The sequence below is a fragment of the Falco rusticolus genome, chromosome 5, assembly GCF_015220075.1.
Source record: "Falco rusticolus isolate bFalRus1 chromosome 5, bFalRus1.pri, whole genome shotgun sequence".
Lineage (NCBI taxonomy): Eukaryota > Metazoa > Chordata > Aves > Falconiformes > Falconidae > Falco > Falco rusticolus.
In genome coordinates, this window is record NC_051191.1 from 46,089,596 (window position 1) to 46,097,624 (window position 8,029).

At 37.4% G+C, this 8,029-nt stretch overlaps 1 long non-coding RNA gene across 1 annotated transcript; it reads right to left on the reverse strand.

The window, feature by feature from the left end:
- Positions 1-1,662: 1,662 nt before the first annotated feature.
- Positions 1,663-4,857, reverse strand: LOC119149338. Its single transcript, XR_005104659.1, has 2 exons — positions 4,722-4,857; positions 1,663-1,981 (listed from the first exon to the last, which is right to left on the reverse strand). It is a non-coding gene; the product is annotated as an uncharacterized LOC119149338 (long non-coding RNA).
- Positions 4,858-8,029: the final 3,172 nt, after the last annotated feature.

Consider the following 8,029-nt stretch of genomic DNA (forward strand, 5'->3'; position numbering starts at 1 on the left):
AAATGAAATGTTAAATGCTTTACTTTCTGGTTAATATTTATCTAAAATAAAAATTCTAGCTTTCTGTGAATACTGCAATCTGCTTTCAGTTACTATGAATCTGGTAACACCTATTCTAAAAAAAATTTTCTTTGACTGTGGGGTGGGAACTTTGTAATTTGATTAGGTGTGTGAATAATAAAGAAGAGCCAGAGCAGTGCAAATCTGGTGCTACTGATTCATTTTCCCCACTTCCAGGTGAGGTAGTTCACAGCACCCTAAGCAGCTTCAAACTTAGATTCTTAATGAAATCATGAACATTTCTTTAAAGTTCCCACAAAAGTGGCTAATTCATAATCAGGGCATGAGCAAAAAATGTCTTTTGTCTCACTTAACATTAAAGTAACATTAATTACTCAACATTAATTAATGTTAATTATTTTACCAAAGGAGCTTTATTCTCCCAAGTTCCCACTCAATTAAAGCCTCACTCATACTTTGAACAGGCCCTAAAAATAAACCAAAACAAATTCCAGAACGCCTGTAAGTGCTCTCCTGTCTGGGAATGTCCTGGCAAAATCTGTCTGTGTACCCATTTGAGGTACTGCTATTTCCTCCAACAGCAAGCATCCCGAGTACCTCTCTGTATCAAATGTATTTACTGCCCCACCTCTCTGTGCCATTACCCTATGAGTCAGAGAAACAAAGCACAATGTTTGTCTGCCCTAATTTGAGTAGCTAAAGTTAGATGTCACCCCAGGCTCACCTACTGAATAACCCTCTGGAAACATCCCTGTGCCTACCTCTCCTACCAGGGCAGCGCGAAGTCATTGGCTTAGACTTAGACATCTTAATATTAGATCAGAGTCAGATGAAATGTAGCCCAGACTAAGTGATTTACCTAAAGTGCAATACTGGGAAAAAGATTGTATCTTTTAAACCCAATTAGCTACTAGACTATTATTTCTCTTCCCCAGTTAAAATGTAGCAACAGCCTTTGCTTCAAGTAATACTTAGACAATTTACATTTTTTAATGCCATAGCATTGCTGTCTGATTAACTAGATAATGATTTCCTCATATGGAAAAGTTAGAGAGCAGTTTGCAGAAAAAACACCTGATTTATATAGTATTTGGGAGATGTAGCTTTTTTTTTTTTGTATGCTATCATCACTTAAAATGTTTCTAATACAGAATTCATGGTATCTTTCAAAATCAGATAAGATTTTATTATCATTATATATAGATATGTGTTCATAATTCTGTTATTGCCATACAACTATTTGGGGTGAATCTCAGGAGATGTCAGTGTCACCCATTTTTATATACAAGATTTGGTTGACCACTAGGGAAAAAAAGCCATTAATCCTTTCTAAGCTCTTTATAAACAAAGCTTCCTTGCAAGGTCTTAACTTAAAAAGCTCTAAGGATTTAAAGAGGCATCACATCAAAAATATCCTCTAGCTACTTGAAAATTGAGAATGCCTGATGTCCCCGGTCCAAAAGATGCACCTTCCCAAGCATGGCACAACTAAAACCAACCAGAAGCCATGTGTTTGTAAACAGAATTTACAACAGATACCAAAAAGGCTGTATTTAACATGTATTTAACAATATTTAACATATCAAAGAAGTCATGTACTTCTTATGTTAAAAACAAGGAACAAACACTCAGAAAAAAGACTCCTTAACCAGACACAGTTTATTGTGCATGCACTTGATGTTAGGGAGATTTGTAAGTAACAAAAATCCTTTGGATAATGCCCCACCTCTACCACGAACTCCGTATTTGTTCACTTCTCAGCCTGGGTACAGTAACCCTTGTCCACTTTCTGGTCTGCAGGTCAGTGTGGTAGTTGTTGGCCACTCACCAGCAACTTTTTAATAGTTGTGGAAAAGATGGCTCTGTACATACTGGCTTTAGGAGGCTTCATATATATGATACAGCTACAACTCTAAGAGATAACCCCTTTCCATCATTATTTTCATCTCCCACTTTGCAACTGTAAAACAAACCAAAACATCAGCTCCATTAAAATAAAATAAAAGTTACTCAAGTCTGGCAAATTGCTGCTCTTGTAGGTTTACACCTTCAGAACACAGGTGCTAAAATTTTTTTCAAAACTGTAACAAGAGACTGAAATTGCTTCTGCTTTATCATCCATAGGGTGGATCTAAACTGGGGGTTTCATGTCAGGAAGATCCTTGATTGATTTTAGAATAGAATCTTCAATGTTTTATACAGGTTTTTTTCATACACCAGTTGAAGTAAAAAGTCAGCTCTGATTGCACAATTGCCTGCTAAGAAGAAAAAGAACACAGGGAGGTTTTTTCAGACATTTATTTCTAGTCCTTACGAGTCTCCTGGTATGTCATTATCAAATGGGAGAAACATGAACTGGAGATATTAATGGCTTTGTTCTCATTTTCTTGTCTTAAAAAAACCGATAAGACAAAATGAACTGAATTCAAACTTGGTGCAAGCCTCACAAATTTACATCCAAACTGACGGTAAAAATACATAAAATGAAAAGCTTCTACTTTGATGACCTACGCTGTTCATCTTGGATAGAACTGTCTTTTATATCCTCCTGGACATAATTTTTTGTAAATTCCTGTGTTAGGCTGTTTGTTAAACTTTTTCATCAAAAACTGCTAAGCTAAGAAAACATAACATTTTATTTGATATGTGAATGAAAACACACTGTAAACAAGATGCAAACTTTAAAATTCTTCCTTGGAGAGTTTCCAAATCCAACAATGAAGCACTGAGTCATTTATTTCCTTAGTTAAAAAATGCATTTAGACTATAACACTTTTAATTTCCAGCAACAAATGGCCTCCTAAAATAATTTTGATTTAAATGGTCGTATTGTCAACCATAATGGGCCATACTATGTCCGATAAAGTCTCCACTGAGATACGATTTCTGAGATGCAGAGATCATAGTTTCTTTAAATATAGTGGAAACCCCGGTTCAGGGTTTGGCTCTTGCAAACGGCACTTTTTTCTGCTGACTTGCTAGGGTGGTTCTCTTCCCAGAAAATCTTGCATAGATTTTCCCCGAGGAAAACACCAAGAAAAGTATTTCTGATTGTCCCAAAACAAGAGAGGGAACATACTACGTATGGTCTTAAATCAACCTGACAAAACTTGCCTTCTTTTCATTTCTAAATAACACATCATAGTAGTTTTTTAACAATAATACTATTGCATAGCATAAACAGGAAATCAAACTTGTTAATATATACATATAGATACCATTTCACTATACACTATGTATTTATATTCCTTGTCAGTATATATTATAGCTCTCATAGGCATACCTTCCAGCCACACATTCAACACCACGTTTAATACCTGTCATTTTGTTTTATTCCCTCTCTTCTCTTCTCTCCGGGGGGAAATCAGGGAGTGCAGTGGAGTGCCCAGTTTTGTCAGGGCCTTAGGTTTGGTTGTGGTTTTAAACATACATGTTACTCCGTGCTTGCGTCAGGGGCCGAGAGGTCCAAGAGGTGTTCCTTGCCCCAGAGCAGGGGGTGAGGATGTGGTCAGTGCTCCTGCAGAACAGCATTCCCTCCCCATTTCCCAGCCTGGCACCCCAGAAACTGCGCAGAGGAACTTTGTAAGTGAAATCTATGAACTCATGTGTAAAAAAGCTGCTTTGAAATGCAAACCCACAGCATCAACGTTCAAGGAGGTTTTCTATTATAAAACAGCAGTTGAGATGTCATGACTGAATGTGCTAACACACTTGAAACTGAAATAGTTTCACAAAGTTGTTTTCCCTGTAATGGTCAGAAAAGGTATTTCGGCAGCAAGATGGGGGAAGCTGGCTCCCTCACTCTACCAGTTCCTCCCCAGAACAAGTAGACAATGTGGAAAGTGAGTATAAAATAGGCAGCTCCAAGTAAAATGACCTCTGCCACCATCATGACAAGTTAATTTTTGCAAGCTGACATCTCTGATTGTTTTTCTGGGAACCAACACTTCCTATGTTTGGAAATTAACTTTCAGATTTCCAGTGAGGGCAAGGACAGATTTTACTCTTGTTACCCATAGGTTGCAAGGACAGACCTTGTAAAAAGAACTAAAACTCTGGAGCTCATTTTAAAAGTATATCTGATATAAAACTAGCCATTGGAATACATCCAATTTATAATCATAAGACTGGAAAACTTTAAATTAGGTCAAATTTCAGCTCCAAATTAAAATGAAAGCATTCAAGGGCTTAATGCATACCAGCAAGACACGCAATGTTGCATTTGCTTTCGCACTGGCTACTTGAAGGCTAAATTGATATTAAAAGCAAGAATGTTCAATAAGTGGATTTATTTTTAATCAAGAGTTGGTGTTTTCTTTGCTCATCACTTTGTGCTAGAGGGCCATGAAACTATCTCAGTAAAATTGTCAGTGCTTGCAGTCTCTGTAGCCTACTCCCCAGTGAAGCTGAGCTACTTATTTAGCTGTAAAAATGTTTCACTAGTTGGAGGTTCTAAAATTACACACGAAAGAAGAAAAAGGCTTGATAAATCTCTCCTGAATATAATGGCAAACCTCAAGCAAGTTGCCTTTAAAAAATGTATTTACCAAAGATAGTTCAGCTTAGATAAAATATTTGCTTTTCCACAATTTAACAGCAAGTTTAACTGCTAAAAAGAAAATCTGGTGAGTTGCCACAAGCCACATAACGAAATGGTGGCTTTTTTTACAATAGATGCTAAGAACTCTGCTGATACCCACATTTTCAGCCTTCCCCAGTAGACCATCCTGACACCCTACTGGGGATTGGTCCTTTTCTTCTTCCGACCTAGAGAGTAGCAGTGGTGTGAGGAGAGAAGTGATGTGCCTTGCTCTCTGTATTGGACACATCTCTGAAATGAACCGGTGAAAAATGAAATGAAATAAAATGAGATAAGATAAAACAAACACACAAACAAACAAACAAACAAACAAACAAGTTAGGAAAAGAGACCTAGTTAATGGCTAAATAATTTCTATTTGGGTTATGCATGAAATATTCGGCCTTTGGAGCAAAACAAAGGCTTCCCTAAGCTTAAAGAGCAAGCAGCTTACATATTTGTTGTTTCTTTTAAAATTCCTGTTTTATGACAGTAAGACTAGTGAGCTCTCTACTGTGAACCCACCTCTCAAAGCCATTTCATCAAAGTAGCAAGGTTACCTACTGGAAATCTAGCATCAAAGATACAGTGCTTTCATATAGGGCAGGGGCAAAAAGTACAGGGAACACATTGTTTCCAACTTAACTGCAGATAGGAAGGAGGAAGTTCAGGGATTATTTTTACAGTTGTTTTTCTTTTGTATGTGTGTGAAGGCAGTTACACCAGGAAATTAAAAAAAAAAAGTGAAAACCAAACCTAAAAAACCCAAACCACAACCTCCCTCACCCCTAAAAGATCCCCTGCTAAGTTATCCCTACACCTGTTCAAATATATCTCTGTCTTTCCCCTTCACCCACTTTAAGAGCTGGAATGGGCTGCAAATATTAGACAGTTTTTTGGATAGTACAACAGAGAATTGCTTGAGGTAATTAATGCAAACTTATTTTCCACTCTGCCCAAGGATACAAAAAACAAATGTAACTAACAGATGGGCAAAACAATAAATATTCTATTTTATTTTGACTTTCAATCACTTTCTCCATGTTGTATTAAAAAGAGCTTATATAAACAGCCCCTTATTAATATGAGCATACTAAATACAATCTATTGCTTAAAACTGTAATAGGCAAAAATAACTTACTTGAGATGGAGCTATTAAATTATTGAAGTTAAGGTAGCAGATATAAAACTTACTCAGAAGTTTGGGCTTTTGTTTTGTTGATTTTTACATCACAGACTATCTTGGTTAGGAATGTGATTTAAAAAAAAAAAAAAAAGAGAAGAAAAAAAAAAAACCAAAGAGGAAGCAACTATTAACAAAGGGAGATGGGCAACTACTCAGCTGGGACTGAGGTCTCTCTGCCCATACACGTCTGCAGCCACTTTCCTCCTGCTGCCTTCAGGATGTCGTTCCTCTCCCATCAGCGATGGTCATCTCCACACTGTAGGGAAGGCACCCACCAGGGCAAGGTGTCACCCCCAAAGCTGTCCTGCCCAGAGGTTGGGGATAGGACTCAGGCTCCTGCCTGGTTTGGGGACGCAGCCCCCTGGGGCAGGACAGCCACCACAGAGGCTGCTCTGGGCTGGGACTGGGTATGGTCCCTCCTTGTCCTGCAGAAACATCCAAATTCAAACACTTCTACTTTTCTCTGGGGTAATGATGTTTTGGGGGATTTTTGCTTGACCATCAGACCAGTGTTTCAGATGTGTGCTGGGTTTCTGTGCTGAGGCAAGGCACTGCAGTGGCTGAAACACCCCAGCCCACCATGTCTCTGCCCCCATCACCTCGCTCTGAGGATCTGCATCTCTCTCTCTGTAAAAGACAGTGCAATACCTGTTCATCATTTCTTACCTTCAGGGATTATTTTTTTCCTCTGGTTTTCTTTTTGAGTGGTAGTTTATTCAACACGGTGCTTGTGAGTCTTTGATGGTGTGAGGTAGAAAATCATCACACAAAGTGTGTGACTCCCGGCAATCTGAACTCTGCTTTTAACACAAAGCAACATTAGCTTTATCAAAAGACATATTGTTTCTACCTGCAGTTTAGAAACTTTTTGTTTTCCTTTTTCCAAGCCATTCCTTATGTTTCTTTCACCAACTGCCTTTCAAGAGGAAAGAATATAGTTTTCTCCCTTCAGATGCAGACTCCCCAGACAACCCCCACTTACCCTAGAAATCCCTGTTTAGGGTCAAATTTCTTTCTTGGATACTTGATTAAGGACTTTCAGAAAACTCAGTGGGAGTTGCTTTCAGGCCTTTAAAGTCTGGCCGTGCTGCAGGTAAGGAAATACAAAATTCCAACAGAAGAATCCGCCTTTTCAGGAGAAATCCTTTTAAACACTGAAGTTAACTAGATGCTTATTTTTCCATTCACATTCAAATGTGGCAGTACACTTAATTATAGAAATGTAACTCTTCTTTTAAACAAATAAACAAATAAGGAAATAAACATGGTCTTGAGCCTTGAGTTTAAAAAACCAATCTTTCAACATGAGCTGCAGGAGGAAACAAAATATGGGAGGAATTTTCTGTGTGGAAAATATTGCACGCTTTCACCAGGATGAAATGTATACACGGATCTTTGGTCATCAATTTGGGAAAATTATACACTTGAAATAAATACCAGCATAGTCAAATATATTGTTGAAATGCATGTGTTTCTTTTCTTTTATAAACATATTTGCCCCACTACCCAAGTAAAACTTTCACAGACATTTAATGACAAATAACTAAAAGCTCTGAAAAATTAGTGTGCATTTAGATCTAAAATGGCCAGGATAATGAACAATTCTGCTACATTATCATCTCGGGCCACTCAGAATATCTTACACATAAAATAAACATGCAGAAATAAAGTGAGGGAAGAACAGATTTTAAAGTGGATTTTGATATAAATCTGGCTATATGTCCATGAAGAAAATATCATTCTGACATGTAAATTGTTCACTTAAAGATAAGACCATTGTCATAAATGAAACAACTGTCCAATAAAGATTCAATGTTTTAAAGGACTGTAGTCACAAAAGAAAAATTAATTTTAAAGCACATATATTCTATATGTTTTGAAATCCTCGGTGAAGTAAAACAATTTAAATAGTTATTTTCATTAGTTTCATGCTGACGTGCATTGCTAAATTAGCAAGGCAGCATATAACTCCTTCAAAAATAATGGTCAGGCAGTCTTTAAGGTCAGCATTTCAAGTTGCTTTACTACATATATTTTAAACATTTTTATCAAGACTGCTACTGCAGAGCTAGTGCAGAGCTTTGGAGGGATGACCTAAATCCTCTTCTGTCTTCTGCATTGTTAGCAAAGGTGCTGGCAAGCATTCCCAGAGCACACTATTTGCTCTGCATAAAATTTTAAGCAGCAGAAAAAGGTCCAGATCCATTTTAAGATGTTAGGTCTTAAGATGCTTGGTGTTCAGT